Genomic DNA, 19,039 nt, shown 5'->3' on the forward strand with positions numbered 1-19,039 from the left:
CGAACCATTTCAACTCCCCCTCCCATTCCTTAGATGACATGTCCATCTTGGGCCTCCTGCAGTGCCACAACGATGCCACCCGAAGGTTGCAGGTGGCAGGACCAGCACCTCTTATTTCGCTTGGGAACCCTGCAGCCCAATGGTATCAATGTTGATTTCACAAGCTTCAAAATCTCCCCTCCCCCAACCGCATCCCAAAACCAGCCCAACTTGTCCCCTCCTCCCACCTCAAGCCACATCCGCATCTCCTACCTACTAGCCTCATCCCACCCCCTTGACCTGTCCATCTTCCCTGGACTGACCTATCCCCTCCCTAACTCCCCACCTTCACTCACCTTTACTGGCTCCATCCACGCCTCTTTGACCTGTCTGTCTCCTCTCCACCTATCTTCTCCTTTATCCATCTTCTATCCGCCTCCCCCTCTCTCCCTATTTATTTCAGAATCCCCTTCCCCTCCCCCATTTCTGAAGAAGGGTCTAGGCCGAAAACGTCAGCTTTCCTGCTCCTCTGATGCTGCTTGGCCTGCTGTGTTCATCCAGCTCTACACCCTGTTATCTCTAAACTAGTCCTACCTGCCTGCTCCTGGCCCATATCCCTCCAAACCTTTCCTATTCATGTACTTATCCAAATATCTTGAAGCATAATTGTTGTTTGGATTAGTCTTCCTCTAGGCTCGACTGTTAAGCTAATATGATACTTTCTGCTTTGTTAGTGTCTATTTTTACATTTATTTCTAACTTTTCTGATGCTGACTTTTAGATAAATCTTTGAATGCCTTGTAATGGTTAATAAACACAAGCCCTCTCTGTTGAGGAATGCTTGAATAATATATAGTATTGTACCTCACCTGAATAATGTGCTGAAACTTAAGTCCCGTTACTTCCAGTATCATTACACAAGTTAAAGATTTTGAAAAGCACACAGAATTCCCCAATTCACCTTTAGATCCAAGTTGACAACACAAAGTTTCTGTACTTAACAACAATCACTATGTATTGCAATATGGATAAACAATTATGAAACAATGCCATTCAATTCTAATGATTAAAACCTTAACCCCTTATAAACTCCCCCTATACGCACAGGTATAGACAGACACAGACAAGAGAAAAAAAGGGTGTTAAGGGCAGAGAGAAGGACTGGGAAAGCAGTTTAGTGGTGCCTGGTCATAAGATTTGCTGAGATGATTCTTGTTTGATTAGAATGCTACTTGTCAATCTTTCTTCTCCAGATGCTTTCTCTTACTGCAGGAGGTGCAGGGTAATAGGTTCACATTTATAATAGTCTCTGACTTTCAACATCCATTGACCAGAAATTCAACTGGACTCGCCGTACAAATACAGTAGCTACAACAGCAAGTCAGAGGCAAGGAGTAACTGAACTCCTGACTTTCCAAAGCCTGTCCACCATCAACAAGGCACAAGTCAGGAGTGTGATGGAATACTCCCTACTTGCCTAGATGAGTACAGCTCCAAAAACACTCAAGAAGCTTGACACCATCCAGGAGAAAACAACCTGCTTAATTGGCACCTTGTCCACAAGCATTCACCCCCTCCTCGACCCCCTGCTCAGTAGCAGCAATGTGTATTATCTACAAGATGCACTGCAGAAATTCACCAAAGATCCTCAGATAGCAACTTCCAAATACACTGCCGCATCTATCCAGAAGGATAAGGGCAGCAGATGCATGGGAACACCACCACCTGCAAGTTGCCCTCCAAGCTACTTGCCAACTTGACTTGGAAATATGACACCATTCCTTCACTGTCACTGGTTCAAAATCCTGGAATTCCTTCCCGACAGGCGTTGTGGATCTACAGACAGCACATAGTTTACAGCGGTTCAAGAAGGTAGCTTCTTCAAGAAGGCACCTTCACAAGGGTAACTAGGACAGGCAATAAACGCTGTCCAGCCAGCAACAACGATGTCGTACAAGTGAATTCAAGAAACAAGTCACCTTGATTTAAACTCTGACCAATGTTCTGGTCACCAAGCTGTGCAATTGAAATTCCAGAAGAGCCCTCAAATTGTTACAATAAAATTTAAAAATCAACCTTAACTTCCAGTAAGTAACAGAATGGAGAACACAAGATTTCACATTTTAAGACAATTCCTGTGTTACCAGACTAAAAGCTACTGATTAAACGCTGTTTGTAAGCATGTCATACAATGAAATTGTGCCGAGTAAAATTTGGATGACAAAAATCTCTTGACAATATCAGCCATTCCCACTGGCAATGTAGCAAAGCTAATAAAATGATGGCAATGATTACCTGAAATTCCACATTGGGTACTGAGGATTAACCCAACCTGTGTAAGCTTGATCAGCTAAAGACACAACTTGATTTCTTCCCAAACTATTCATTGTTTAGAGCCATATAGCATAGAAACAGACCATTTGGCCCAACTTGTCCATGCTGACCAGGTTCCTAAACTGCACAAGTTCCATTTGCCTGCATTTGTCTCATATTCCTCTAATCCTTTCCTATCCATATACCTGTTCAAATGTCTTTTTAACTGTTGTAATTGTCCCCACCTCTCTCGCTTCCTCTGGCAGTTCATTCCATATACACACCAGCCTCTGTATGAAAAAGTTGTCTCTCAGATCCCTTTAAATCTTTCCCCTCTCACCTTAAGCCTATGCCCTTTAGTTTTGGAGTCCATTACCCTGGGGAAAACACCTTAGCCATGCACCTTATCTATGCCCCTCATGACTTTATTAACTTCTGTAAGGTCACCCCTCAGCCTCCTACGGTCCAGGAAAAATGTCCCAGCCCATCCAACCTCTCCTTGTAATCAAAAACTCCAGTCTCGGTAAAATCCTTGTAAATGTTTTACACCCTTTCCAGTTTAATAACACCCATAGCAGGGCGACCAGAATTGTACACAGCACTCCAAATGTTCCCTTACCAATGTCTTGTACAGATGTAACATGACTTCCCAACTCCTGGACTCTGCTCTGACTGATGAAAGCAAGTGTGCCAAATGCCATGTCCACCACCCTGACTACCTGTGACACCACTCTCAAGGAACTATGTACCTGCACCCCAAGATCAATCTGTTCAACAACACTTCCCAGGGCCCTACCATTAATTCTGTAAGTCTTGACCTGATTTGTCTTACCAAAAATGAACACCTTGCATTTATCTAAATTGAACTCCATCTGCCATTTCTCGGCTCTGTGGCATCATCTGCAAACTTAGAAGGGATGGTTACTATATTCTCATCCAAATTGTTTATGTAAATGGCAAACAACAGTGGACCTAGCACTGACCCTTGCGTCACACCAGTGGTCGCAGGCCTCCAGTCTGAACAACCACCCTCTGTCTCCCACCGTCAAGCCAATTTTGTATCCAATTGGCTAGCTTCTCTGGATTCCATGTGATCTAACCTTACTAACCAGCCTACCATGCAGGATCTTGTCGAAGGCATACCTATCTGCCTTCATTTATCTTCTTGGTCACTTCTTCAAAAATATCGATGACATTTTTGAGACACAATTTCCCATGTAGAAAACTTTCCCTAATTAGCCCTTGCCTTTCCAAATGCATGTAGATCCTGTCTCTCAGAATCTTCTCCAACAATTTACTGACCACTAACATCAGGCTCACCTGTCTGTAGTCCCCTGGTTCTTCCTTGCAACTTTTCTTAAATAATGGCACAACATCAGCCATCCTTCAGGCTTCTGGAATCTCTGCCATGGCTGTCGATGATACAAGTATCTCTGCTGGGGACCCCACAATTTCTTCCCCAGCTTTCCACAATATTCTGGGATACAATTGATCATGTCCTGGGGATTTATCTGCCTTTATGTATTTTAAGACCTCCAGCACCACCTCTTCTGTAATATGGACTGTTTTTAAGATATCGCTGTTTATTTCCCCGAGAACCCTAGCTTCCATGACTTTCTCCACAGTGAATACTGACGTGAAATATTTGTTGAGGATCTCACTCATCTCCTATGGTTCCACACTTAGAAAGCCTCATTGATCTTTAAGGATCTCTCCCTAGTCACTCTTTTACCCTTAATATACGTGTAGAATCTCTTTGGATTCTCCATAACCTTATCTGCCAAAGCTGTCACATGTCGCCTTTTTGCCATCCTGATTTCCCTCTTAGAGTCATACAGCACGGAAACAGACCCTTCGGTCCAACCAGTCCATGCTGAACATCATTCCAAACTATACTCGTCTCACCTACCTGCTCCTGGTCCATATCCCTCCAAACCTTTCCTATTCATGTACTTATCCAAATGCCTTCTCCTACCCCCTTATACTCCTCGAGGGGTTACACTTGATCCCTTTACCCCTATCTATACCTGACATATGCCTCCTCATTTTTCTTGACCAGAGCCTCAATATCTTTAGTCATTCCGTGTTCCCTACTTCTGCCAGCCTTACCTTTCACACTAACATGAACATGCTGGCTCTGAACTCTCGCTATCTCACTTTTGAAAGCCTCCCACTTGCCAGACATTCCTTTAGCTGTGAACAGCCTCTCCCAATCAACTTTTGAAAGTTCCTGTCTAATATTATCAACATTGGTCTTGCCCCAGTTTGGAACTTTTAACTTGTGCACCAGGCCTATCATTTTCCATAACTATTTTAAAACTAATAGAATGATGGTCACTTGTCCCAAAGTGCTCCCCCATGAACACCTTAATCACTTACTCTGCCTTATTTTGATACAAATATTTGATTTAATTTACTTGTATTTCTTTGAATAACTCATACCTTGTAAACTAGTTAAACCACCTTCTCCATAACCACTATTGCTATATTTTTTCCTAAAGACACTGTTTCAACAAAATATCCTGAAGCATCCACAAGTCCCACTCCTAGTTTTAGACAGAGACCTATCAGCAATCTGTTATGACCCTGCTAAATGGTTCTTCAAAAGTTGATATCTGAATTAAGGACACAGGTGAATTGATAGTTGGGTTTTTCCCACTACCTGAAATGTGTGGCATGTCGAACAAAATTTAACCGTGTCTTTACAATAATTTTTTTTCATGTAAGCTGTTTTCTCTAATAGCAAAGTAACGTCTCTTGAAATTTCATGAGCCTCTCATACAATTGCATTATGATAGTCAGATAGAACTGTCACCTGATGGACTACTGCCCATTTCTCATTAGCTAGTATATGAGGTAATTTCCATTTCCTTATTCGTACTTTGTCTTTCAAATAATAACACTTCAGTATTGGTTCTGAATCTGTTTTGAAGTAGACTGTTTGGAACAGTTCTCCGAATTCAGGATTGTTTCTTGTATTTCTATGGAAGAAGATGGGCTAAACATGTCGGCCTCATTCTGATTACCTTTCTCCTTTTTATAAATTTTCAATAATTAATTATGTTCGACATCTGAATTTCTAAGCCATCTCCCTTTTATAGTTGCTTCCTTCTCTTTGTGTCCAATTCAATGGGCCTGAGATCAAGTCACAACGCAGTCAGGGAACTATTCAGGATTTTTCTCCTGCAGCATTTTGGTTCTTATATGTCTACTGGTATTTCAAGACAGTTGGTGAGCCAATATTCTTGAACCAGCCAGGTCATTCCCAAGATAAAATTAATGCCTACTCTCTGGATTTGGTACACCAACTAGCTAAACGTTCCGCATGTACTAAGTGACTTTGTAACCTACCTCTTTACAAGGGGACTCCAATTAATATTTTTCGCCTTCAATAACCTTTCTGGAAGACAAATTGCATTACCAACCAGCATCAATGACTAACTTACTCCAGCGCCTTTGAACATATTTGTTGGTTAACCTCCTTGATCATCCGTAACTACAGATGAAGTGCCTGATGACTGGAGAGTGGCTAATATTGTACCTTTGTTGAAGAAGGGTTGTAAGGAGAAACCGGGGAACTATAAACCTGTGAGTCTGACATTGGTTGTTGTAAATTGTTGGAGGTGATTTTAAAAGATAGCATTTATGAACATTTAGAGAGGCAAAGAAACTGGGGATATTTAGCATGGTTTTGTGCAAGGAAAATAGTGTCTCACCAAACTTGATTGAGTTTTTTGAGGAAGTTACCAAATAGGATTGATGTGGGAAGAGAAGTAGACGTTGTTTACTTGGACTTTAGTAAAGCCTTTGACAAGGTTCTGCATGGTAGACTAATTAATAATGATAGGTCACTTGGGATTCAGGGTGAGCTTGCCAATTGGATACATAATTAGATAAGCGGCAGGAGACAGAGTGTGGTAGTGGAGGGTTGTTTCTTGGACTGGAGGCCTGTTACCAACGGTGTTCCAGAGGGATCAGTTCTGGGTCCTCTTTTGTTTGTCGTTTATATAAATGATTTGTTTGAGAATATAGAAGGTTAGTAAGTTTGCAGAAGGCACCAAAATCAGTGGCATAGTAGACAGTGGAGAAGGTTTTCTAAGATTTCATGGAATCTTGGTCAAATGAGTCAATCGGCTGAAAAATGGCAGATGGAGTTCAATCTGGATAAATGCTAGGTATTGCATTTTGGTACAACAAACAGTGGTAGGATTTATACGATTAATGGTAGAGCCTTGGGTAATGTTGTAGAACAGAGGAACCTAGGGGTGCAGGTACATAATTCTTTGAAGTTTGTGTCACGTGCAGACAGGGTTGTTAAAAAGGCATTTAGCATACTTGCCTTCATTACTCAGTCTTTTTGAGTATAGGAGTTGGGAAGTCATGTTGAGGTTGTACTGGACATTGGGGAGGTCTCTTCTGGAGTATTGGAGTATTCGGTCCAGTTCTGGTCGCCTAGTTATAGGAAGCATATTATTAAGCTGGAGAGGGTTCAGAAGAGATTTACTAGGATATTGCCGGGCTCAGAACGTTTGAGTTATAAATAAAGGCTGGATAGACCGGGACTTTTTTCACAGGTGCATAGGAGATTGAGAGGTGACATTAAAGAAGTTTATAAAATCATGAGGGGTATAGATAGGGTTAATGGTAGGTGTCTTTTTCCTAGGGTGGGGGATTTCGAGATTAGGGGGCATATTTTTAAGGTGAGAGAAGAGAGATTTAAAAAAGACACGAGGGACAATTTTTTTATACAAAGGGTAGATTTCCCTATAAACATTTCCCCAAATGTAATTGAGAGAACTATAATATGCATTTGCCAGAACTGTTGCTTCTCGGATTTTTGAAACTTGCAGCTCATCTAAATAAGTTTTAAGGTTGGCCAAAATGAAATGCTATTTCTGAATTCCCCCATAAACATGATTTCCCTCAGATTATAAAAGATATTCTGTCACTTTTGTCATTAAGCCCCTGATTCCATAACATTTTTCTCTTGCAAATTTCACAAATGTCATATGTTTTAATTGATAATGCTTCTGAACATATCTTTTGAGTTTAAGTTTTTTTTTTAGAAACAGTTTTTCAGGTTGCAGATTGCTTTTCTGACAAATTGGCAAACACATTAATAGTCATACCTGTGAAAACTCCCTCTAACATTTAGGGTCCAGACATCTTTTGGTCCCTTGGTTTTTCAAGCTACCAATTCAAATGAGGTAAACGTTTTTCGACTACTTTCTCTATAAATCTTGGTGTTTAATTAAGATGGATTAATATTTAAATCAAATCTTCCATTGGAATCAGGATCATCATCTGAGCTACATGCTCTTCCTCCTTCTTTCATTCAAAATTTTCTCTTTCAAAGTCATGTTTTCTGAATTGCTTATCTTTTTGAAGTTCAAACATTTTTAAAATTCCATCTCCCTGTCCATTTCTCTGTTTGCCTTCTCTCTATTCTTCTTTGTTTCTCGCTCTACTCATCTATTCAAGCTTTCTTATTTCCAATTCTCTTTTTTCTCTTTCATCCTTTTCCATTTTTTTTCCTCCTTTTTCATTTCTTTTTTCCCTTCCTCTCCATTTCTCTCTGCTTTTCTATTTCTTCCAATTTTAATCTCTTCGTTTCTCTTTATTCTGTCAAGTTTTTTTTTCATTTCTAGCTGAATCTTTCAAATGATGCATCAAATTTCACTTACCAATCAAATTCATGTCACTCTATTTTTCAATCTAAATGCTGGATAATTACTTTAAACATCTGGTCCTTGCAAAATCCTGCTTTTATTTCTACCTTCAGTTTATCTGCTAACTCCCTTAGTTTAGCATGAAATATTTCCATGGTGAATGTCTTCTGTTCCCAGAGAAGTCTGCAAAATAAATTCCACAACACACCTGTTTTATGTTCAGTACCTTCACAGGCCATTTCTTTAGAAGACATGCATTTAATTCCAATTCTAGAAGAGATCCTGCTTTATGATACCAGCTAATGGTAATACTGGACAATCCTGAGCCCTGAATGAAACTTGGCTCGATAGATTGCACGTTTAATATGTTGAAACTTCCATCTTGCCTGTATTCTAAAATCCAAATTCTGAATGACAATTCACATTCAAACAAGTTTTGATTGGAGATAAAAATTTACGAGCTGCATCATAGGTATGTGGATAGGACTGTTTTTTTCAGTATTGCTATCATTGAGCTGTTTTACTCTTGTAAAAATCAAGAAAAATTGGATGCCCTCCGTTGATAAAGTTCTAATATCTGCAGTTTGAAAAATGAAAACAAATAAAATTGTTGTAAAATTCATACTGAGCTTTGAGTATTGTTTTAAACACAGTGGATCAATATTCCCCAATTGTTGTGCAGCAGTTAATTAACAGTGTTGTCTAAGGCAAACAGCATGAGCCGCTTGCTTTTTTTTTACTTTTTGTTTCAAGAATGTTGTGGCATAATAATCAGATAGAGCAATTTATTTTAAGGCAATTCAAGCACAGCTGATATAAGCTGGTTTTCCACTGAAACATTAATGCATGTAAATTTTCCAGACCAGTTCCGAATCTTTAGTCATGCATTCATCTAAATCATTTACTACTCATTTGCATGACTGTGTCTTGATGCACCGGACTATATTTAGGTGCATTGCAACCTGTAGTCTCTCAGCGTGCTATAATTAAGCAGTTTCAGTCAGAAAAAAAGTCTTAAAACATGAAAGCATTATTACTGTTCTTTTAAGGCGATTTCTATTTCAAATGTCATTTTGTCAAAGGTGCAGAGTATATAAAGATAATTTATAACAAAAACTGCATGGAACTGGAATACATAATTGCTGGCCAATCGTGGAAAAATGCAGTATCAAACCGTGAACGTTTTGTGAAAAATTGAATGCGCTCTTCATCAAGTCTTAATTCTTCAAAGAAAAATATTATAAATTTGATGTTTAATATTGTTAAACATATAGCTACTCTTTTTACATGAGGGCGCAAAGGAATTTCATGGAAGAATAGGAAAAGATCCTTGTGGTGTATACGTAATAGCATCAACCAGGGGTCCATTAACTTATTTTGTTATAGTAACATCTGAGTATAAAAAACCCGCTTGCTGCCTTAATCATTGGATATAGTTTCTTTTCACTTCTGAGATCTATTTATTTTAATTGATGCAGGTGACAAGAATGAAACTTTGAATAGTTGTGAAAAATGAAAACAGGGAAAAAAATGAGGCAACCGCTTATAATCTAGCCCTCAAACACCCAATTATTCCCAGCAGCAAGGACATGTAGTTAGATTCCTATTCCCTGAAGCTGTGGAAGCAAAGTAGAAACGTCAGCACCCTCTTTTGGATCAATGCATGATTCTACTTTTTAAGTAAATTGCAGCTAAATAAATACACCTAGTCTGATGAGAAATCTCAGGAACACCCTTCTTTTCCAGATTCTTCTCAGCAACGAGTTGTTCTAAAAATTAACTCTGTTGATTGGACCCAGCAAGAGGAGGAGGGGAGGGATTGCCTAGTGGTATTATTGCAGGATTGTTAATCCAGAGACCCAGATAATGTTCATGGCGCATGGTGGAATTTAAATTCAACAAAATATCTGGAATTAAGAATCTAATGATGACCATTGTCGATTGTTGGAAAAACCCATCTGTTTCACTAATGTCCTTTAGGGAAGGAAACTGCCATCCTTACCTGGTCTGGCCTGCGTGAGACTTCAGACCCATAGTATGCGGTTGACTCTGAACTGCCCCCTGGTCAATTAGGGATGGTCAATAAATGCTGCCTAGCCAGAGACGCCCTCATCCCATTAATGAATAAAAAAAAGCTGGAACTTCCAGCTTTTACTTGCAAGACGTGCAGCCCTTCAAAATATGACGCTTCTATTCCTTTGCAAATATCTAGCATAAGGTGAATCACAGCAATTTCTTCTGCAGAATATTATCAAGGACTAAGCTCTGAAATGAAATGGAATACGGTAGTAAATAATATAAGGTATAATGTTTTCCTTTATTTCTTTTAATGCATAAAATACTTTGACATATAAAGATATAACTTTAATAAACTTTAAATGTACTAACATTAAAAATAATCAGTCCAGTTCATTAAAAAATCTACCTTTCACCTCTTACTTTGTGTTGAATTCATCCTGACATAAGTAAAAATCTTTTGATTGGTTTATTCCAAAAATAAAATTTAAAGTTCCTTACAGTGTTACTGTATATTTGTCAAACTTATGACTTTAAGAACAATCATTCTTGGATGTGGGTGTCATAAACTAGGCCAGCATATATTGCCTATCTCAAGTTGCTCTGGAGAAGGTCATGGTAAGATGCCTGTACATAATAATTAGAAGGAATGAATGTCAAAGGTTTTCATTATGGTTCCAATCAAGTAGGTTGCTTTGTCTTGAATGGTGCCAAGCTTTTTGAGTGTTATTGGAGCTGCATTTATTCACCCAACTGGAAAGCATTCCACCCCACTTCTGACTTGTACTTTGTAAATGGTAGACAAGCTTTGAGGAGTCCGTAAGTGAGTTACTTGCTGCAGAATTCTTAGCATCTGTGTTGGTGTTGTAACTACCGTATTCATATGGCTGGTGCAGTGCAGTTTCTTGTCAATTTTAATGTGAGGATTGCAATAATAAAGCCATTGAATGTTGAGGAGCGATGCTTGGATTCTCTTCTATTGGAGGTGGCCATTGTCTGGCACTTATGTGGTACAAATGTCACTTGCAACTTAGTATTCCAAACCTTAATGTTGCCCAGGTGGCTGCATTTTAGCATGCATTGCATCAGTATCTGAGGAGCTGCGAATGGTAATGCACATTCTGCAATCTTCAGTGATCATCACTGCTTTTGACCTTATGAAGAGAAGGTCATTGATGAAGCAACTGAAGACGTATCGGGCTTGGACACTACCCTGAGGAGCTCTCACAGTGAAGTACAGTGGCTGACATGATTGACCTTCAACATACACAACCAGCTTCCTTTGTGCTAGATGACCATCAGATTCCTAGCTGTAATGTTGTCAGGGCCCAGTGCCTTTGCAGAATGCAGTGCCAGCAATCGTTTCTTGATATCATGTGCAGAGAATCAAATTTGTAGTTACAATTCCCAATTAAATTCCATTTGAACTAAAAAGTCTCATTTAAGGATAAATTGTTAAGACTGGATTGAATAATCGCGGTGACAGAACCACTACAGTTTGTTTTACAGGTAAACTACAAACCACAACTTGAACGTTAGTAATTAGCAATTTCTCCAAGAGAACGTTTGTAAATTAAGTCCAAACACAGTTCCACTATGCACACCATATCCTGAACACATTTTGATTAAACCATAGGATATTAAGTTATAGGAGCAGAAGTGGCCATTCAGCCTATTGAATCTGCTCCACCATTGAACCCTCCCTCATATTCTTGGTAGCTTCACATCCCCAATGTTGTACTTAAAATCTTTTGCCTAACCTCATCTCCAAGATGAACACAAATTCACACTAATTCACAACTCATCTTTTTTAATCTTAATGTGATCTCCTATATGTTTGAGTTTCAGTGCATATGCACCTCCTTATGATACCAGTGGTGTCAAAACTGGCAACAATCTGAATGTTAAATCCTATCTGCTACTCTTTTTGCTTGTAAAGACCTTTATCTCATTTTTTTTTGTCCAAGCTTTAAGCACTTTTTATCGCCTTATAGCTCAGTGTTGTTTTGAAGATCATATTGAATAGTAATTTTGCTTTTTTTTTCAATTCACTCAGGGGACATGGGCATTGCTGATTGGTCAGCATTTATTGCCGTCCCTAGTTGCCCTTGAGAAGATGGTGGTGAGCTGCCTGACTGGACCACTGATGTCCACGTGCTGTAGCTTGAGTGATTGATACAACTGAATAGCATGGTAGGCCATTTCAAAGGGCAGCTGAGAGTTAATCACATTGCTGTGGATTAGGAGTCACATGTAGGCTGAGACTAGATGAGGATAGCAGATTTCCTTCCCAGAAGGATAATAATGAGCCAGATGGGTTTTTGAATCAACAATAGTTGGTTCCAGATATTTTTACTTGATTAAATTAAATCCGTGACAGAATTCGAATTATGGTCCCCAGAACATTAGCTGAGTTTCTAAATTAATAGACTAGTGATAATACCGCTCAGGCATCACCTCCTCATAGATGCATTTAATTGTAAGTCAGTGTTGCTTGCACATTGCACCTCGTCTCTGATTCAGTATTACTTATGATTTTTTGAATGCCAAATGACACAATTGTTGTATTAACACAAGGCAAGGTGGGAACACAGAATGATAGGTTACTAATTTAAAACAAAAAATACAGTTTCATAGAATAATATAATATTAGTATTCTAACTGTCACAGTGTATACATTGAGTGACCAGCTATTGTCTTTTCCCAGCGGGACAAACTAATTTAGTCACTGCTTCCCCATGGGAAGGGAAATCAGGAAGAAATTAAGTCTGAGATTTTTTTACTCTTCATATGTTTTAGAACAGAATTTGGATAGGCCTACAGATTGTTCTGTTTGTCACCACAATTTGAAATAGTGAATCATCAAGAGGAGTTTCCCAACATAAGCAATAAATTAAAATAATCAGAAAGGATTTGTACCTTTAACAGAAGAAGTAGGAATGAGGAAAAGATAGCTAGATTATCTGACGTCTTATAGCATTGTGATGTTTTTAGAAATCATCGCTCAGCTTGCTGATCCAGTTTCTTCATTCGGTTGCCGCTCTACTTATAAATGCCTGGGCACAGGTTATAGACCAGCACTTTGACAAGGGAGAAGGAAAAGAGCAATGTTGCAAGTACCGCAAAATCAGAGGGTAACGATTTGGGTAGAGAAGCCCAACAGTGGTAACAGGAGGGGAAATCCAAGGTTTGATTTGAAGGAATTCAAGATTGGTGCTGGGACATGGAGACATGAAATGTGAACCTACCATTGGGAACCATATGGATATGGAAGATTGAAAGCATGATTAAGAGGAGAGGGAAAGAAAAATGCTTGCATGAGTCAGTGGGTTAGAAGGTGAAAATGTGCTTGTGATCTGGGAGAATATTGGAATCTCCAATTGATCAGTAGACTGTGGAAGCATGTTGGCGTGGAGCATATCAGTACACAAAGGCGAGAATCTGTTTGAACAAAAGGAAAGAGAGTTGGAAAGAAAGGTGATTGAGGGATGTGTCCTTACAGAAAGGGGAGAGTGACTATTAGCTTGCAGGAGCATGATGCCTGGTCAGTTTTGTTTAAAAACCCAAATATAACGTATTGTTTTTCCCTTTTACTAAATTGAAAATCAAGAAATTTTCAAATGATTAAGAAGTTTAATGTAAAAATGTGACTTTACTGGAAACGTAAACAATGGTGATAGAGTGAATGCACATTAATTTGGTTGTCATTTGTCCAGAGGATGTTGTTTACGACTCGATTTAGAATTTCCTATTTACTTCGAACTTAAACCTTTTCCTTCGTAGTAGATTCCCTGCAACTGCTGCAAAAAAATTGACAATAAAGAAAACTATTATTCCAAATTGCCAAAGAAACAGTGATATGTATATGGCCAGAGGAAAATTCAAAATTTTGAAAAGTGCCTACATAGCGTCAAATCAAAGTTTTCAGTTGTGCACCTCAGACTCTTTAAGAAAATAATTCTTGCACTTTGAACATTTGTTGAATTCGCGTATCAATATTTTTAATAGGGATGAAGGAATATTTTGTACATTTTAAGTTATAAAACTATTCTGGCATATTTTCAATTTTTTTTATTTGAAGATCATGACAGTCCCAGGAAATTCAATGGAACTTTTTTAAACAAGGTCTGTTTTGCATCTAATTTCTAATCACACATGTAGCAATCTCGGTAAAATCCCATAAATTTTTTATAAAAACAAATTCTGAACTTTTGGGTATTTACCAACTGAATTAAGCTGCAAGACTGCATAGTTTATGACAGAAGGTTTTTTTAATCATATAAGAGAAAAGCAAAGAAGTCACTAAATGTAATATATTATAAGCTATACGTTGCACACTAAATGCCAAATACAACTAAGACAAGCCTTTCAAATTAACTCAGCAGTCAACACAATATATAAATCATCGAAATCAGTCACAAGGTTCTTCAAAACTCTGTCATCGTTTATGAGGACTTTTAGCTGCTCTGTTCTGGCAGTTAGTTTTATCCCCAGTTGCCAGCAGCGCACAAACAATACTGGTGCTGAGGGTACAGTCTTCACCAAAAATGAGATAGATTTGCAGAAACTCCGAAATTGGTTTGGATTGTGCAGATCCATCTGTAGTTTCTTCAAGTAATAGAAACTGCTGCAGGATTATGCATTTGTTGTGCACAGTTTCTAGATCTGGCCTTTGTCATGTTCAGATTGCGTGTACTACCAACTTGGCTCATCAACTTAAATGACTGAGCTTGGATGGCTATGCATTCCTTTCTAAAGCCTGAACCAGTTTCAGTGTACCGAGAAGTTTGGATTTTCTTAGAAATAGGGAGTACAGGTTTTTTCTTCTGTTTTCCTGTTTCCTGAATGAATTTCTCCTTTCAATTGGGCACTGTCTCAATAAAATTTTCAGAACTACTCTTCAGGTTTCTCACTTTTTCAAAGTTGATGCTGAGCCTTTTTATTTCACTTTCTCCCTGTTCAAACAAAATCTGTTTTGATTTCTGTGTATATCAACCTCACTTTGTTCACTTTATTCATGTTACATCCAAACATTGGAGAAATTTGGCCTGCATTTTAGAGGGAAGATAGTTCAGACAGACAAAAGAACAAAAGAGAAGTACAGCACAGGAACAGGTTGCTTGGCTCTCCAAGCTTGTGCTGATCATCATGCCCACCTACTTTTCCCAGCCTCACCCCTCCTCTCTTTATTTCAGAGCTCCCTTCCCCCTCCCCCATTTCTGAAGAAAGATCCCGATCCAAAACATCACGTCAATTTTCCTGCTCCTCTAATGCTGCCTGGCCTGCTGTGCTGCTCCAGATCCACACTGTGTTATAAAAAACAAACCTTTTTCCCTTTTTCGGTCAGTATCCCTCTATTCCCTCCCGATACATGTAACCATCCAGATGCCCCTTAAATGTCGCCAATGTGCCTGCTTTCACCATCTCTTCTGGCAGTGCATTCCAGGCTTCTACCAGTTTCTGTGTGGAAATACGCCCTTCGCACATCTCCCTTAAATTTTCCCCCTCTTACCTTGAACTTGTGCCCCCAAGTAATTGAAACTTCAACCCTGAGAATAAACCTCTGACTATCCACCCTATTTATGCCTCTCATAATTTTATAAACCTCTATCAGGTCTCCTCTCAGCTGCCATCTTTCCAGTGAAAACAATCTGTTCTTTTTACCTTTCCTCATTGCCAATACCCTCGAGACCAGGCAACATTGTGGTGAACCTTCTCTGCACTCTCTCCAAAGCTTCCACGTCCTTCTGGCCATGGTCTTGTCAGGTATACAGGCTAGTAAATATTGAGTTGAGCCAGGAAAATTGAATTTACGCCAAATTTTGTAAGAAGCTACATTTATAAATGATATTTAGAAGAACTAATTTGAACTAATAGATGTTTGGAATAGTGTTGAGGAGTAATAGAAACATGTGCCCAGGTCTTTTTATTATTATTGGAACAGATCTGACGAACAGTAATCTATTAAAAATGGCTCACTTACCAAGCAGCGATTTCTATGAATAGACTTCCGATATTATCTGTGCTGATGCTTCCGTCATTCAAAACCAGCCAGGAATTTGCCTACGGTAAGATCAGCATTAGAGGCCCTGACATGCTGTTTTTACATCACTAGCTGCCACAAAATGGCGTTTATAGGTCCCAGGGACTCTTTAACAAACACTGTTGAGATGATAAATGTGTTAAATAAGTGGATTAGGACAAAGGGTGGGTGTAGGTCCACAGCTGAGGTGTCAGGTGGGGGAAGGGGTAAGGGGCAGGGTGAGGGCAGCAGATCCATAGGCAAGTTTGCATTGGTTGAAGGGGTAGGAGTAATGTAATAAATGAGGGGACAGGGTAGCAATAGGTGGAGATGGCATTAGCTTGTGCTGGGTGGTGGTAGTTTCGTGGGGTGTCAGGGGAGATGATTAGTCAGCTTCGGCCTGAGCGAAGTAAGCTTACTGGGGCTTAATAAAGTTAGGGGGATGTCAAGTTATGGTAATTGGGTTTCGTTGGTTTTGGGAGTTGATAGGCAGGTTGGAGGGCATCACCGTCAGAAATTATAAAGGGAATGGTTCAGTTCTGTAGTTAGTCAGGAGTTAGAGCAGATTCTTATCCTTCTAACTATCCCTAATAACATCCAGATAGTTAAGTTGGAACCATCTGCAGTCTCTGACTTGAGCTCACACTCAGAACTTTTATTTTGGAAATTTTAACTGCCAGGTAATTATTCATTGGAAGTTAAGAATTTCTGAGCAATTCCTGTGGAGTCTGTGCATCAGCACCTCTGCATAGTTCTGACATGAAACTCTGGTGTATATTTCAGAAACAATGACCTTTCACCCAGAAGATCTGGAACAAACACGTCGGGGAACTACAGAAGAGCAGGGGTGTAAACTCTTACCAAAAATTATTGGTTATCGTCTATGAAAAAGATGAATCAATAACTGATTAAGGAGATGAGAGGTTTCAAACATAAGCTAAGATATAGATAATCAAATATTTGAATAAATCATTGTTCTTTTGGTCATGTTAGGATTGTGGGAATTGCAAGATTTAATGCAGTGAATAAGTCCAATATAAACTTGAATGTTGGTTGAATGTGTGCATTGCAGCTCTTGAAAAGAGATTGAAATCAATTAGCTTGAATGCCAAACAGATATGTGCTTCTGCCTAATCATGAAAGAACTAATGCCGCCTTTCCGTCTGGAATTTTGACGATCTCTGTCATGTGAAAAAATATGGCTACTTAGAGTTGATCATGATGGTACAATGAAATTGAGGAACCTATTTCATTGTTCTAAAGAGTTAGAAGTTTTAAAGTAGCATCATTGAACTTGGTAATCAATCCTAAGGATCACCAGGTTTCAAACCTGTTTTAAGAATTATGATGTTAATTTTGATGAGAATTGTGGATTGACAATTCCACAGACTAGTAATCTATATTAGATTTGTGATTAATGACAAAAAGGTATGTTAAATTGCTTGAGTAGGTGACCTTTTTTCTACTTGCCTCTTCAAAAACTCATTATGTTAGACTAATTTGCATAGATTTTTGTCATTAAAATCTGAGGAGAATCCAAAGTTGGTGTCTGCATGGAGGCATTAAATGGAAAGCAGTACCTGCTCAAGTTGAAGAGCTGCACAAAACATTTGATTAATTTAGACTCTCTTTTGGGGAGTAAGTGGGAGGATTTGGGGTAACAGCGAATGAAGTTTTATAAAGCTATAACCAGACCTAACAGGAAAACTGAGATTTATTAATTGCTGTAAACTTCCCTAAAAGCTTTATTAGTTTTGTTTAGGTCACTGAAAGTAACTCCATGCACAAGCTTAAAAGCTTCAATAAACCTTTAAATATATAACAGTTAAGAAGCCTTTAAATTGTTTGCAGTTACCCTAAAAGGCTGCAGGAACACAATCCCTATATGGAAAGTATTGAACATTTCCTTGCCTAGCTGCAAAAAAATGTAATAGTTTTTTCTCAGAATTTCTTGCTCTCATTCTGTGAAGTTACGTTCCATTGATTTGAATCTTTTAGGGATGCTAATGCATGAGATGTGCATAATATTTTAAAACTGATGTCAGGCAGTTAATTCCAGTTTTGTTCCTTTTGGACTTCATAGTGGTTTAATACAATTGAGTAGGTTGATAGGTCATTAGATATTCATTCACTTTTAGTTCCTCAAAGTTTGCATTCTACAAGACCTGCAATCAGTGACCACGAGACCTAGTCATGACAGAGAAGCACTAGCAAGAGCATTAAATGTTATTTGGAATATGTAGAACACTGTCCTGTTTCATGCTCAAAGGTGAGTCTGAGAGTCTTATACGAACACAGCTATCTCATACTGACAGTGCAGTTATCATAGAATACCTGGAGGCTGTGCTTATCGGGGGCCACAATTTCAGAATTGTGCCATCACCTTCAGGAAGACCTTAAAATCATACAACATCTACACAACATTGTTGATCTCAATCAGTGTCCTCTGTATAATGAACATTTAAAAGTTGACATGTGATCTGTCCACAAATATATCATGTTCACCATAAGGGCATAGGCTTGGATTTTACAGCAACGAATAAATTTGCTCACCATTGTCACAGTTACTGTTTCCAGCATCCCACAGACATTTTACGGGCCTTTGACTAACAACTTAGGGTCATCAGGATCTGAGAAAAACAGCATAATGTGTAGGGATCTGGGACTTGTGTGAACAGGGCAAGCAACTGCTTATCCCTTTAAATAATGAGATTGAAGGATGCATATTGAGACATACAGGCCATGAGATACAATTCCATAGCACAGTTTTTGTTTTGGTGCTATCTATTCCACTTTGCCTTTTGAATGATGTGAGATTCTGGTACTGGCTGACAATTTGATTGGGGATGTTAGCATCTGCGCAGTCTATGTCACAAAAGAATGTAATGTAAGCAGATCTTGATGGCAATTCACAAGTATTGCTGGTATGATATCAGAATTGTCATTTTTGAGCTCAGTGCTCCAGCTAAGGCCTTTCCTTAACTTCATACAGTTGAACATGTGCTTAGTAGCAAGAAGAACCCTTGCCCGCCATCAATGC

At 38.9% G+C, this 19,039-nt stretch overlaps 1 protein-coding gene across 2 annotated transcripts in view; it reads left to right on the plus strand.

The window, feature by feature from the left end:
• Positions 1-19,039, plus strand: part of mipol1 (mirror-image polydactyly 1) — a 334,335-nt gene that overhangs the window by 102,056 nt on the left and 213,240 nt on the right. The window lies entirely within an intron of this gene.

The sequence above is a fragment of the Rhincodon typus genome, chromosome 8 (genome assembly GCF_021869965.1).
Source record: "Rhincodon typus isolate 14 chromosome 8, sRhiTyp1.1, whole genome shotgun sequence".
In the NCBI taxonomy this organism is placed as follows: Eukaryota; Metazoa; Chordata; class Chondrichthyes; order Orectolobiformes; family Rhincodontidae; genus Rhincodon; species Rhincodon typus.